General features: G+C 40.4%; 1 protein-coding gene and 1 long non-coding RNA gene across 5 annotated transcripts in view; one reads left to right on the plus strand and one right to left on the minus strand.

Annotated features, from left to right (window-relative positions):
* Nucleotides 1-15,981, plus strand: part of SPATA45 (spermatogenesis associated 45) — a 30,380-nt gene that overhangs the window by 4,278 nt on the left and 10,121 nt on the right. For 3 of the 4 annotated variants that reach the window (XM_042925981.1, XM_042925980.1, XM_042925978.1), the window contains exon 2: nt 91-256. The gene's annotated coding sequence lies outside the window, so the exon portion shown is untranslated. Of the gene's footprint in view, nt 1-90; nt 257-8,067; nt 8,245-15,981 lie in introns of all 4 variants that reach the window. The other variant, XM_042925979.1, reaches the window with a different exon arrangement.
* LOC122212227 lies at nt 3,087-15,953 on the minus strand. Its single transcript, XR_006199060.1, has 3 exons — nt 15,630-15,953; nt 15,276-15,446; nt 3,087-3,400 (listed from the first exon to the last, which is right to left on the minus strand). It is a non-coding gene; the product is annotated as an uncharacterized LOC122212227 (long non-coding RNA).

Here is a 15,981-nt window from a genome sequence, read left to right on the forward strand (position 1 = left end):
GTAGGTATATATTAGCAAGACTAATTCCTGATCTCCAGGCTTGGGAGGTTGCTAATATCCATCCCGCCCTCCCTGCCACCTCTGCCTTAGGTCTGGATCACAGAAGGAGCTGGATGTGGCTGAGTATGCAGACTGGGGACAAAACCAACAGCAGAGAAGGATTGGCACAGCAGAGAAGAAATCACACCGTATCGGGCCACTCAGTGACTCTAGTATGCCATGTTTGTGTTTATCTTGCAGTCTGCCTCCTGATCTGGTAAGAAATGCTCTCCATCTTCCCTTAACTTAGCCAAATCCTACCCATCCTTTATGGGTACCCAGGTCAGTTCCATTCCTACCTCCTTTGTTAGTCTGTCTCCATGATTGGAGCCCCTAGAGATGTCATCCTCTTCTGACTAGTAACACCTTTGGAGCTACTCACTGAACATTTCCTGGTGGTTACTTAGCTTTTCCTTTGCATATTTTATCCCTTATCTAGATTTGAGCATCTTGAAGCTGGGGACTGGATTTTATATCTTATTATAACACCCTCAGTACCTAAACAATTTCTTTAGTTGGCAATGTAGGGGCCCAGGGCAGGTCACCCCAAAAGGGGCCACCATGGCTTCCTGATGACTTTGCATTAAAGCTGCTGAAGAAACAGCCAGTGCAAGGACACTCTGACCTAACTCTGTCCTGCGAAAAGGGGAAATAAATCTCCCATGTGGAAGGCACCCTCCCTGTGCCAGGAGGTAGAGAGATAGGGAATCCTTATCAGCAGAAACAGGGAATTTAAAGCCAAGAAGGCCATATAAACAAACTCTGTTACTTTTGACTAATTTACTACCTCAGCCCACATGCTGTTTAGAATTTCTTACTAATTGAAGCTCCTGAACATAAGTTTTCTTTTTCCTGTCTACTCCTCACAAGTTTATTGTCTCTTTGATGAAAAAGTTTAAAAACTGCCTGCCTTGTCATTGCCTTAGGTCTGAATTTCATTATTGGGCCTGTGTGTGCACATAATTAAATTTTGGGGTTTTTGGGGTTTTTTTTCCCTCTTCTGTTAATCTGCCTCATGTTAACTTAACCCTTAGACCAGATAAAAGAAGCTTGAAGGGTACAGGAAATTTTTTACTCCCGGAGAGCAGTTCATTTCATACAGAGTCACTGGTATCTAACTCAACAAATGTTTTTAGGTGGCAGTGACTAGTATTAGGAAAATGGCCAGCCCCATTATTGCAAAATTTTAAAAATGAAATTATATCAGAGGTTAAACCAGGCCTGTCTCCCTCTGAAACGTAACTAAACACACTTTAAATTCAGTTTTACATATTTGGCCATGACTGTGCATGCCTGGTGTTGTATCCTACAACCTTAGAGTAGGAACGAAATGAGACCTTGGTAATGTCTGAAGTGAGTGAGTAGCTGTCAGGAAGGGGGAAATTTCCCCCCTCACCCTCTTAGCTATTTTGGCTGGTTAAATAATTAAAACAATGTAAGTCAGATTAATAGGAGAAAGCAAGTTTAATTACATACGCACAGGGAATCCAAAACATAAGAGATTCCAAAGACAGGCAAAATGAGGTATATATGTCATCCTGAACTAAGGAGAAGGGAGTAAGGGTCTGGTACTTCAAAAGAAAGGAAGTGATTCAGAGGGAGGTGAAACCGGGTGCACGTCTGGTGAACAGATGTTTTCTGGGCCTTACAGAAACAATGAGACCCAAAGAGGAATTTTAGCAAACTGACTTGGCTAGCTCCCCCCCTCCCCCCGCCTACCACACCTAGTTCATATTATAATGTAGTTAGTTGTCTGTGGTGATAGCTCCCTTCCTGGAGCAGGTCCCCTATCTAAATTATTCTAGGAAGTTTGAGGTGTAAGAATGAGTAAAGGAAACCTCATTTCAAATGGAGTCTCAAAGCCCTGACAGGGGAGCTCTCGCACCTGTACCCCTCCTTGCAGCAGGGAGAAGGAAGACAAGAATTCTCTTGACAAGGGAGGACATTTTTCACAGAGGTATTTATCTCTTGCTTTTAAGAAAAAGAAGGAATTTCCCTCCCAGCCCCAGCAACAAAGCACTAATCACTGCTTACAGCTGGTGAGAAATTTCCACAACCCCAAACTCTTGTTCTTCTCCAATGAACTCTTTTTTTTGTTGTTTATTTATTTATTTTGAGAGACAGAGAGAAAAAATGCAAGTGGGGGAGGGGCAGAGAAAGAGAGAAGGAGAGAGAGAGAATCCCAAGCAGGCTCCAAGCTGTCAGCACAGAACCCTACGTGGGGCTTGAACCCACGAACCAAGAGATCATGACCTAAGCTGAAGTCAGACGCTTAAGCAACTGACCCATCCAGGCGCTCCTCCAACGAACTTTTGTTCAAAACAACCCTCTGCCATTTTCTTCTAAAACCTACTAAAAGCTGACCTTCCCTTTGTCTCTTTGGACTCGCCTATGTTCACCATAGTTTGCCTGTCCTGAATTGCAATTCCTCTGCTATTCCCAAATAAAGTAACTGGCAATTTTATTTGTAAGATTGACAGGGGAAAGGTCTTAGGTTCTTCCTGAGCCTTTCGGGCCTTCATTGTTTTTAACTCAAAATAATCCCCATGCCAAAGCAGCACATCCTGGGGTGGCCTGTCCTAAACCTCAGCAGTTTCTTCCTCTGACACTTCCTTAGATGTTTCACGTATTAAAAGTTGATGGGGCGCCTGGGTGGCTCAGCCAGGTAAGCGTCCGACTCTTGGTTTCGGCTCAGGTCATGATCTCATAGTGAGATCTCATGAGATTGAGCCCCATCTTCGGCTCCGTGCTGAGCTTGGTGCCTTCTTGGTCTCTCTCCTTTCTCTGTCCCTTCCTCTCTCTCTCTCTCTCAATAAATAAACAAACAAACATTTTTTTTTAAGTTGAGCTGGTGGCTGTGGAGAGTTAGTAACTGAGTGGCAAGAGATCCATAAAAGGAGAACACAATGCAGGTGAAAATGAGGATGAACAAACAGAAAAGAACAGATTGAAGCACGTTACCCCACACCCCGTTAGATCAGTCTCCTACTCTGGGAATAGGTCAGTCTCATATAATGGGTAAAATTAGTTTATTTGCTGAAAAATACTAATATTTTAACAGATTTTATTCATAGAAGCAACATTTTCCCCCCATGAGTACACAAATTCCTCCTTGTTGAGCCAGAGAAACACATTTTGGGGTGGCACATTTTGCTCCTCCACAGTCCTGCCTTTGAAATTTCCTCAAGAAATTTCATCATCCAGAAGTTGAGCCAGTAGATTGTTTAGTCTCATCGAACTAGACTCAGTCCTGACGACAGGTCAGTTCAGTTAAATTCATTTCAGAAGGCCATCTTTCAGGTAGGCTACCAAAGTTAGGCCTATATTATGCAAACAATCAGGTATTTAATCAGAGGCATTTCTGTGGAAACAAAAGAAAAATAATGGTTAATGATTGGAACAAGTTGTAAACAAGTTTCTGAGTTCTGAGGGTAGCCACTTGAGATTTCTAGATGTTAGATTTGAAGTATTTCTAGATGGACTGAGGGCAGATAGTAGCAATCTGATAGACTTTCCTAGTTTGCAGTTTGAGTGTCTCTGTGATTTTTCTGAGTGGCACCCATAGTAATAGTCAACAAGGATCGTCCACACATGAGCTCTTGTGGTGATTTCTCTGAATTTTATATACCAAGTTGTCCAACTTTAGTTTGCATGGCTTTGGAAAAAGGGCAGTTTTAGTTCTTAATGATTTAAAGACAATGGTAGGGAAAAATTGGAAATGATAGTTTGAAGATTTATAGCTAGAAGAGTTTAGGATCCAGTCCAATTTACGATGAATAGTATTAGCTTCTAATATCCACAAAGGTATGTTATTGAAACATAATTTTTCTTTATAAATACTGTGATTTCTACCAAAGATAGCAAAGCTAAGACTAATTTGTTTGCAAAATAAATCTACTTTCAATAAGCTTGGCTTGATTATATAAATACAGCAGGAGTGATGATTGATTATATATGCTCCTTTCGGTTTGCTTGCTGGAACTTTCATAAGGAATCTACTTTTAACAGCTTCTCAGGGTGAAGAAGTCAAACCAAATACTTGCAATCAAACTTTGTAATACCTATAGATTTGGATTAGTTACTCTCTTCTTGGGGTCCCCCGAATATCCTGAGAGGCTTGTACCTGCCAGGAAGTGACCTTCCATACTCAACTGGTAAGGCTGTTAGGAATCCTGCAAGGAAGGTACCACGCTGATATTTCCAAGGAGTTTTATTGACTCCATAAAGTCAACCTTAGTTCCTTAAAGCAGTCTGGTCACACCTAAATCTATGCATGTCTCTTTCAAATATGACATTCCAGTCAAAGCCTTTGTAATATAACCATCTTCCAACTGTGTCATGTTACAAGGAGAGCAGATTCTTATTGAACTTGGGCAAATAACTATATTGCCATGAAAATATAAGAATATCACTGAGAGTTTCTGAATTCTGGAGAGATCAGATAGGGAGAAAAAGATATTTCAATTCTGGTTACAAAGGTATAATTTATCAAATTGCTATAAGTCATAGCTTAAGAGGAAAGGCTTCCTTCTATCTATAAAACAGAAGATTAAAGAACCAACTATATTTTAAACAAAAAGTCATAAAATTAAAATCATCCTCATCAGTTCACTTGGTACCGTATAATTAATTCTTGTTCGGCTTGAATTCAGTTTTTTCATTAGTTCCAGAAATTTACCCAGTTTGATGCATATTTACATCTATTTAATTCATTTATTAATAATCATACCGAGAGGGGCGCCTGGGTGGCTCAGTTGGTTAAGCTTCTGACTTCAGCTCAGGTCATGATCTCATGGTCCATGAGTTCGAGCCCCGCGTCAGGCTCTGTGCTGACAGCTCAGAGCCTGGAGCCTGCTTCAGATTCTGTGTCTCCCTCTCTCTCTGCCCCTCCCCTGCTCATGCTCTGTCTCTGTCTCAAAAATAAGTAAAACATTTAAAAAAATAATCATACCAAGATTACTCATGAAAAATTTATGAAACATTAAAGCAGTTAGCCACCATCTTAAGTTAGTTAGTTAGTTAGTTAGTTAGTTATTTTGGCTGACAATTTTGGTAACAAAGATAACATGAGCTTGTTTGACTTTTAGTAAACCAAGGTGGAAAAGTATCATACTTAATGCTGATAACTCTAAAGACTTATTTTTTTCAGCATCTGTATCATACATTTTTTCTCTTTTTTAAATTGAAATGTAAGTAACATATGTAATACTAGTTTCAAGAGTACAATATAGTGAGTCAACAATTCTTTTAATGTTTATTTATTTTTGAGAGAGACAGAGCATGAGTGGGGGAGGGACAGAGAGAGATGGAGACAGAATCTGAAGCAGGTTCCAGGCTCTGAGCTGTCAGCACAAAGCCTGATGTGGGGCTCAAACCCACAAACTGTGAGATCATGACCTGAGCCAGAGTCAGAGGCTTAACTGGCTGAGCTACCCAGGCACACTGAGTCAACAATTCTATGCTTTACTCAGTGCTCATCACGATAAGTATACTCTTAATCCCCTTCACCTGTTTCACTCATCCCCCTATTGATCTCCCCTCTGGTAACCACCAGTTTCTTCTCTGTAGTTAAGGGTCTGTGGTTTTTTGTCTCTTTTTTCCTTTATTTGTTCACTTGTTTTGTTTCTTAAATTACACATATGAATGAAATATGATATTTGTCTTTCTCTGACTGACTTATTTCACTTAGTGTTATACCCTCTAGGTCCATCCATGTCATGGCAAATGGCAAGGTCTCATTCCTTTTATGGCTGAGGAATATTCCATTCATATATTATATGTTATGTAATAGCCCATTGTATATGTTACATATATATCACATCTTCTTTATCCATTCATCTATGGATAGACACTTGGGCCGCTTCCATATCTTGGCTGTTGTCAATAATATTGCAAAAAACATAGGGGTGCATATATTTTTTTGAGTTAGTGTTTTCATTTTCTTTGGGTACACACCCAGTAGTGTGATTCCTGGATCATATAGTGTTCTATTTTTAATTTTTTGACAAACTTCCATACTGTTTTCCACAGTAGCTACATCAGTTTGTGTTCCCACCAACAGTGCATGAGGAGTCCATTTTCTCCACATCCCCGCCAACATTTGTTGTTTCTTGTTTTGTTTTGTTTTTAACGTTTATTATTTTTTTTTGAGACAGAGAGAGACAGAGCACGAACGGGGGAGGGTCCGAGAGAGAGAGGGAGACACAGAATCTGAAGCAGGCTCCAGGCTCTGAGCTGTCAGCACAGAGCCCGACGTGGGGCTTGAACTCACGAACCACAAGATCATGGCCTGAGCCGAAGTCGGACGCTTAACTGACTGAGCCACCCAGGCGCCCCTGTTGTTTCTTGTTTTTGATGTTAGCCATTCTGACAGGTGTGAGGTGGTATGTCCTTAGAGCTTTGATTTGCATTTCCCTGGTGATGAGTGATGTTGAACATCTCTTCATGTGTCTATTGGCCATCTGTATTTCTTATATTTATTAAACCAACAAATTTAAACTTTGCTTTTATTAACTGAAAAATTTCCTAGATCACATGAACCTGAAAAACATTTAGCTTAGTTTCTACTATATTTTTGAGATTTAGAACTGCTCGAGTTATAAGTGCTTAATTTTAAGCCAGTTATATAGTGCTCTTTTTACAAGTTAATTCTGGTAATACCATCTGGAGGTAGAAAAACACCATATTTGTAATGTAGAAAACAGAGTTTTTATAGCTTTCCATTAAAAATTGTTAGCTACGAATCAAGTATAGCAATATAAAACTCACTAGTATATAAGTTAAGTTTATCTACTTGGATGGCTAAAGCTTTTTACCAGTAGTATTTGTGGAGAAGGCACATGATTTGTATTTGCTCTTGACAAGTAATCTTATGGAAGCTGTGGAGCACTTTGTATTTTTTAAAAGGTCATTTTTCCTGCTCCTACCCCGTTTAGTCTTAGGCAAGTGTGGCCATTGTTTTAGATACCCCCTGGGGTGTTTATATTGCAAAGGCAACAAACGTAAGATTTATATCTCGAAAGGACAGAGAAAGAATGTAAGAACTTTGGTTTTTTAAGGTCAATAATTTACAAGCCTTATGAGAAAAATGGGGGAAGTTTTAGGATTGGTGAAAGCAATAGATAGACTTTGCATTGCCTCTAGAGCTGCATTTAAAAAAAACGTTTATATATTTTTGAGAAAGAGAGAGTGGGACAGAGGATCCCAAGCGGGCTCTGTGCTGACAGCAGAGAGCTTGATCAAAAGGGGGGGAAATTGTTAAAAAGAAAACCACAGGCCCAAAATGGCATCAATTAGGTTAAGGTCTCAATTCCGTAACCCAAAGGCTTAGTACCTAACCTTACTGCAGTTTCAACCCCCCAGGAGTGCCGTAGTCAACATGAAAAGTTCCTGGTCAGCACTAGGAAATTTACTCATGGGCCCTTCCCATTCCCTTTAAGAAGGTAACTTTGCCTGAAACAATGGATTCTTTGCAAATAATTTTCTTTTTTCCATTTTCTGTCTACCTTTAAAAACCTTTGCTTTTCTGTAGCCCGTTGGAGCTCCCCTCTACTTCCTAGGTAGGATGCTACCCAATTCATGAATCAACTAATAAAGCCAATTAGACCATTAAAATGTCCTCAGTTGAATTTTTGTTATTTAACAGGGTATATAGTTTTATTTTAGCATGGGGAGGAGACCTAAAAAAAAAATTCCTATCAGGCTTTGACTATCAGCTTCCACTTTCTGATCAATTTTTAACCATATAGCTACTTAAAAAATGTGTTTTTTTTAAAATATCCTGTCAATTTTTAGCTGGGATGGATACTAAATGTTTCTGGCAGTATTAAACAACTTTATGGACCCTTCAAAGGGTCTTCAAAGAGGGTGCAAAGATTATTACCTTCTCAAGATCCAGAATCATTCTCAAAGATAGCCAAAAGAAAGAACTGACAGCCAGCATGTCCCAGGCAGGCAGAAAGCCAAGCCAAGCTCCCAGGACACAAAACAAGCTTAGTAAGATTTTACTATTTTTTTCCTACTTTTTAGATACCTACAGTTTCCAGGACCACAGCTCTTAGACATAAAATAAACAGGTGTGCCAGAAGATGGTCTGCTTAATTGTTTGGATCTTAAGAAGGAAGAACTTATGTTGGATGCGGAGGTTTAATTTTTGGTCTAAGGACTAATTTCTGTTTTTTCATCTTGGAAAAAGGATTCTCTGAGGTTTGCTGTTACATTCTTTTGTATCTACTTTTTAATTTTAATAAGACAATTCTTTAGGATGAGAGCTCTCTAAAATTTTTCAAATACAGTAGTTTTTCTAATTTAGAAGATCTGTTGTCTGGCCACTGATGAGTAGGATCTATTCATCTCAGTACTGAGTCAAGCTTAAGCCTTCTTATGCCTTAACCAAGGACACAAGAGGCATCCCACAAGACAGTGTAAAATATGCAGCTCTCACAAAGATCTAGAGAGTTCATTTGCAAAGATAGACTGTGAAAGCAAAGTTTTGGATCTGGACCCTTGGTCTAAACTCCCTTTCTCTGGGGCACCTGGGTGGCTCAGTTGGTTGAGCTTCTGACTTCGGCTCAGGTCATGATCTCATGGTCTGTGAGTTCGAGCCCCGCGTCAGGCTCTTTGCTGACAGCTCAGAGCCTGGAGCCTTCTTCGGATTCTGTGTCTCCCTCTCCCTCTGACCCTCCCCCGTTCATGCTCTGTCTCTCTCTGTTTCAAAAATAAACATTAAAAAAATTTTTTTAAATAAAATAAAATAAAATAAACTCCCCTTCTCAAAGCCCAGCCCCATCTCCTTGAATCCTAAAACTCCAACTTCCCCAGGAAAAAAAACATTTTAACAACCAGCTGCCTGTTACAATTTCCCTTTCCTGACAATATTTGCAGAGCACTTCTGCCTGACCTCTAATCCTAGGGAAAACAACTTACTTAGGTAAATACTGAATGTCAGCAAGTGAACTGAGCAAAAGCACCCAGGAAGAGCAACAGGGCTTTGCTCTTATTATTCGACTCCTCCCACTTTCTAGGGCTCTGTAATCAAGTTCTGCCAGTTGCAGGCATTCCTGTGCCATGTCCTTTGTGGATGTATCCTGGCAAAGAATTCATGTCCCCAGGACAGCAGCAGATCTTTTAAATTATAAAGCCCCTAGGAGCACCTGGGTGGCTCAGGCAGTTAAGCTTCCAACTCTTGATTTCGGCTCAGGTCATGATCTCACGGTTCCTGAGATCAAGCCCCACGTCGGGCTCTGTGCTGAAAAATGAAGAGCCTGCTCGGTGTTCTCTCTCTCTCTCCCTCTCTTTATATCCCTCCCCTGCTCTCTCTCTCTCTCAAAATAAATTTTTAAAAAACATTAAAAAAATAAAAATAAAACCCCTTAACCTATGCTCTGGGAGGATCCTACCAAATTTACAGAAAAATTAGAAAGATTAGTGGCTATTTACAACCCCACTCACACGGGCCTAGACTGGCTATTAAGGACTGTTCTTCCCACCCATGATTATATTGATGTGGGAAAGAAAGGCAAAAGAAAACAATTAAATTTCCTTACAATTTACAGTCCACTGACAAGTCCTTGAGACAGGCAAAGTGACCTTCCTCTAGGAAGTCAGCTGCCTGGATGATGACACTTCGCTGAGGGCAAAAGGCACTCTTAGCCAACCCCCCAGGATCCTGTAAGTCTACTTAAACGTGTAAAAACTCTTTTTGAAATGCCTTTATCTCTACCCCCCAAGATATATGTTGGCAATTATACTCTAAGCATATGGCCCCCTGAAAGATATCTAAAGGGTCTCATAACTAAGGTTTTATTAGACAGTAATAAATGGCCCTTTCCTAACCATAGCTAGCCCCCTCGAGGTCCTGGAAACCTTGCTTCCAAAATTCCTTAGAGACTTACATTTTCCCTAACTCCCTGGTATAATCAGTCACCCGTCACAACCCCAGTGCAGCTCTTTCTGCCCACCATCCTGTCCCCATGTTTTAATAAAACCACCTTCTCACATTGAACATGTCTCAAAAATTCTATCTTGGTCATTGGCTATAATCCCCAACATTTTCACATCAATATGATGGTTATGAGACAAGCTAGATGGTCCCCTGGAGAATACCACCCTCACTAAGGAAACAGATGGCCCTAGCTATTCCCAGCCCCTCCTGCACATGACCAGGAAACAGTTCAGTTGGAGGCTGATATCTAAGGCTTCATAGGAGCAATGTTCGAGGTGTTCCCCCTCAGAGTAAATTGGTCTGAGGTTGAACTATGTACTTAGTTGTTCTTTGAGCACATAATAGCTCTTCTTTGAGCTCTCCTTTGAGCACTCTACATAGTACTATGAACTATGTACTTAGCTCTTCTTTGAGCACATAAAAGCCTTTGTTGAATGTTCTGTACATACTTTTCAAAGACAAACTGCATTAAATCCAGAAGCCCTGGAACATAGCAATCTTTTAATTTCTGCTTTAGTGGGAAATTTTCTCCCGGATGTTAAATAACAAATCCACCTGCTCTGTTGGTGAGGGCAACCACTAAGCATAATAATGGAGACAGCTACTTTAAAAAAAATTTTTTTTAATGTTTATTTTCTGAGAGAGAGAGTGTGTGTGTGCATGAGCAGGAGAGAGGCAGAGAGAGGGAGACACAGAACTCAAAGCAGGCTCCAGGTTCCGAGCCGTCAGCACAGAGCCTGATGTGGGGCTCGAACTCACAAGCCATGAGATTGTGACCTGAGCCGATGTTGGACGCTTAACCGCTTAACCGACTGAGCCACCCAGCTGCCCCTGAAGGCAGCTACTTAATTCTTTGAAAATAGCTTGCAGGAAAGCAGGAGAAAAAGAACTGATAGCAACAATTCCTGCTTTGCAACCTGAATCTTTGGAAAGGCAAAAGCAGGACTCAGAGTAATTCAAGGCCCATTCAGATCTCCCCCTATTCGCCTCCAGACAAGCACAGATATTGCAAGAATCCAGGTCACCAGAAGAGAAATTGTCCTGTATTAAGAAAGAGGAAAATTTAAGAAGCAATTTCCCTAAACCCTATCACCCTCAGAGAGTGTGTTTTTCTCCTGAGGGACAATTCCCCCTTGAATGACAGTGCCAGCCGGTCCTCAGTCACACCCCAGAGCCCACCATTAACCTTAAAATGAGGATCAGGAATTGGATTTCTTAATTGACACTCATGTGACTTTCTCTACCATCTGCTCCGAGGATTTATCTCAACCTGTCACCTCTGATTTTAATCAGGGGGTAATCAAACTAAGTAGGGAACTTGTATAGACTCCCTCATCCCCCTAAAGGCACTGGCTGAGTGAGACCATAAAGCCTCCAGATCTAAACTTGAATGGTTGCAAACAACCACTAACTACTTAGGACATGAGACATCTCAGGGCATCAGAAGCTTACTCCACAACACCATCCATCAATTTTGTCCATCTATCTCCCTGAAACAAATCAACGGTTATATAAATTGGGGGGGGGGGGGGGGGGGGAGTGGGAGGCAGCTGACTATTGCAGCCAAAGGATTCCTAATTTTGTAGACCTTGTTAAACCTCTGTATGCCCTTCTCCCAGACACCAGCCAGAGCCCATTTCCTGGCTTTCAGAGACATTAACCTCCTTTCAAGCCTGGAAACTAACATTGTCAACACCCCCAGCTCTTGGTTTACCTAATTTTAACAAACCTTTTCATCTATACTGCCATGAAAATAATGGCATTGCTGCAAGCATTCCAGGACAATCTTTTGCTCTCAGATACAACCAATAGCATATTTCTCATGCCAGTTAGACCCTGTGGCATTGGCTTGACCCCCATGTTTATTTATTTGTGGTGACCACAGCTGCCACCTTGGTTGACAAAGCCAGTACTCTTACGTTAGGTTCCCCCATTCACCTGTGCGTTCCCCATGCTGTGTCTGCTCACTTACGAGTTCATAAGACACGGCACCTCTCTACACAGTGACAGACCACTTACAAACAAGCTCTTTTGACTAGCCCTCCCATCATCTCACATCATTGTAACACTTTAAATCCAGCTACCTTACTACCCCTCCCTGACAATGGAGAGCCCACGCTATTCCCGGTGATTGCCTTACAACTATAGAAATGGTCTCAAAGCCATGAGAGGATTTCTCAGACATCCCTTTAGACAAACCAGACTTAACTTCTAGTTTTTGATGGCTCCTGTTAATGACATTTATGGGGAAACATAACTAGTTATGCCATAGTTTCCCCATAGGAAACAATGGAGGCATGTTCTTTGCCCACTGTAAAGTCAGCCCAAGCAGCTGAACTCACAGCTCTTACTAGAGATTATAGTTTGACATAGGGAAAACTGCTACTATTTACACAGAGTCCAAATATGCTGTTGGCACCATTTGGAAATCCTCTGGATTCTTCAATTCTGCAGGTACTCCCATTGCTAATGGGCATATAACTGCTGCCTACCACAAGCTCTTCATCTCCCTTTTAGAACTGTCAGTGTTCACTGTTCAGCCCCTACTAAGAAAACTGATGCTATATCTTTCGGAAATGATAGGACTGACAGAGCTACTAAATATGCAGCCCCCAAACAGACCTCTTTATCCTTTCTCCACCCAATTTTAAAACCCGCCTTTATTCCTGACTGCCAGAACCAAGTTTTACAGCTGCCCAAACCAGACTATAGGCTTCCTAGAACAACTATAGTAGTCTGCAATCTTACAGATTGACAGGAACTCATGGATCATGGAAATGTATGAAAGTTCACTTTACCGATGGCAAAAGTCATGGAATACTCCAGGTCCTGGAAATTACGGGTCCTGGAGTTGGTTCAACTCCAACCTTGTCTGTAAACCACACTGGTCTTTCTACTTTATGTGGCAACAAAGTATGTAAAGCGTTCCCACCTAAATGGTCAGAATGATGTGAACTTGGATACTTGGCCTCTTCTGTCACTGAATACTCCACCCTAAATGCCAGGCAAATTACAAACGTGGGCTCCTCTGTTCTTAAACACGTGCTATGTAAATGTATCACTCGGGAAGTCAAAAAATCTGCTTGTACATCACAACTCCAAGGTTTTTTATCAGCATTGAGGGTCGTATTTCCAAACTTTGGAGGTTATGAATTGGGAAAAGCAATCCGAAATCTCTCTGTGGTAATGGAACAAGAGTTTGATATCACTATGCAAACTTTGAAAATACTCGAGTCAGAAGTTAACAGCTTAGCCTGCATGGCACTCCAAAACCAATGTACCCTAGATACACTGCCCAGCAAGGAGAAGTTTGTGCAATCATCAGTGAAAAATGCTACTTCCATGTAAATCAAACACTGCAAATAGTATCTAGCTTATATCTGTTAAAAGAAAGGATTAATATTTTTCATCAGGTAAATGAAGTTCAGACATTTTGTTGCACCGACCTATTTCCAGAATTGGGGAACTGGTTTAATGTTGTATGGGACATGTGCTTTGATTTGTTCTTTTCTGTTTGCTCCTCATTCTACTCTCTGTTTTTCTCTCCCTTTGCAGATCTCTTGGCTCCTAACCCATTTTCTCTTTCCACAGTCACCAACTTAGCTTTTAATATGTAAAAATTCCAGGGAAGTTTCAGAGGAGAGAACTGTAAGGATTCAGAACAGTGGCCCCAAGATGTACCATTTGGCATGCAGATTATTTCAAGATGAAAACAATTGTTGGGAAGGAAGAATTTTCCTCTCCCATTCAAGATTCATCTAACTGGTCTAAGAATTAAATTGACATGAGATAGATTATGTCAGGACAGAATCCAATTTAATTATGAATGTACAGGAAATCCACATAAACATGAGAGATTCCAAAGACAGTCAGGAAAGTGGGGATATATATGTCATCCTGAACAATGGAGATGAAAGTAGGGGTTTGAGACTTCAAAGGGAAGTAAAGAAAATCCCAGGAAGATGAAAAAGATAAATTTTCAGTAAGTAAATGTTTGCAGGGCCATATAGAAACAATGAGATATAGAGAAATTTTAACAAACTTGGTTCCTCCCTGTCCACCAACGTAGTTCATATTATACTGTAGTTATCTGCGGTGATTGCTCCCTTTCTGGACCAGGTCCTCTATTTGAATTCTTTTAGGCAGCCAAGGGGAAAGTCAAAGTTTCTTCCTGAACCGTTTGGGCCTTGATTGTTTTTGGCTCAAAATAATGCTCATGCTTAAGCATCACATCCTGTGGTGGCCTACCCATCATAGCAAATAAGAGTAAATCTAGGAAAATGGGGATAGGATACCTTAGAACGTAGCCTAAAATCTTTATTGGAAGAGTAACCTTTGAGCGAGAAAAAATTGTTGGCTTAAGAATTATTCAAATTGGCTCTCTTATGTGACAAATGATTGCCTTGTAAAATAATGATAGAGCATTACTCTGAGATACAACACACATAACTTTCTGAATTGATAAACTAATCTAACCAATGTACATTTTAGAAAAAACTTATAATGCTTGTGTTGGGGCTCAGGGCAGGCTACCCCAAAATATGCCACTTTGGCATCTTGATTATTTTGAGTTAAAGTTACTTAAGAAACAGCCAGTGCAAAAAGGAGACCCTGACACTCCTTTGTCTCCAGAAAGCAAGAAATTAATCTCCCATGTGAAAGGTACCCTCCCTGTACCAGGAGGTAGAGAGACATCCTTATCATCAGAGAGAGAGAATTCAGGGTGAAGAAGCCTTTATAAACAAACCTTCTTACTTTTACTAACTTACTGCCCCAGTCCAAATTCTGTTTCGAAATTCTTACTAGTTAAAGTTCCCAAACATAAGTTTTCTTTATCCTGTCAACTCCTCACTAATTTATTGTTTCTTTGTATAAAACAAGCTGCCAGCCTTGGTCGTATCTGTAGGACCTCTGTATGTACAAATTAACTTTGATTCTTTCCTGTTATCTGTCTTATGTCAATTCAATTCTTAGACCAGCCAGAAGGATCTTGAAGTTAGAGGAAAATTTTCCCTCCCCAACACTTGCTTTATATACTTTATAGTTTACAAGTCCCTTCATCTGTTGTCTCATTTCATCCTCACAATACCTCAGTACTGATATCAGCCCATTTCAGCTAAGGACGCGGAAGCTCACAGATGCAGAAATATTCTTCCAGGTTGCACTCTGGCGAGGGAGGATTTAGCCCCTGGCCCACAGGTGCCAGGGTTGTGCCCAACTAATTAGATCTCTTGATAAGCCTTTTGGATTATCTGGGAGCTTTACGAAAAAAACAAAACCAACAGCAAAATACCTTCTTATCTTCAGCAGCCGCCCTGCACTGATCTCATCAGAGACACCAAACTCATCAGAGTTGGGTGGTCTTCTTTTGCTGACCCTTCATATACTTCTTTAGGGAATTCATTTCTCTGGCATTGTGAACTGCTCTCTTCAATACCAGTCTTATTTCTACTATCCTGTATTCCTGTAAAAAGAAAAAGAAATGATTACTTTTGGATTTCTGAAGATTTTTTTTACAGGGAGGCTTCCTCTTCTGATAAAAAAAAAAAAAAAAAAAAAAAAGACGTATGAATAAAATAATTCCCCAAGTGAAATAAGAAGTTTTAATAAAACCAATAAAAATAGCTATGGTTTACTAAGTACCTACCTTAAACCTTTAGACTATAAGCTCCATTGGGATAGGTATCCATTTGTCCCCAGTACCCAGAACAACACCAGGCACAGAGTAGGTGTTCAACAAATATCAGTATGTGTAATAAATTGATGCCAGGCACAATGTAAAGAGCTTTCCATGCACATCTCATTGAATTCCAACTTCTTCCCTACCTCCTACAGTATACACACAAACCTACAACTTAATGAAATAGGTATCTTTATCCCAGATGACGAGATTGATATTGAGAGATTGAGTAATTTATTAGAGGATACATGGCTGATAAGTAAATGGTCTCTCTAACTCCAAAACTTCTCTTAATTAGGGTTCTAGGAATACAACAAAG

This window comes from Panthera leo, chromosome F3 (assembly GCF_018350215.1).
Source record: "Panthera leo isolate Ple1 chromosome F3, P.leo_Ple1_pat1.1, whole genome shotgun sequence".
Classification (NCBI taxonomy): Eukaryota; Metazoa; Chordata; class Mammalia; order Carnivora; family Felidae; genus Panthera; species Panthera leo.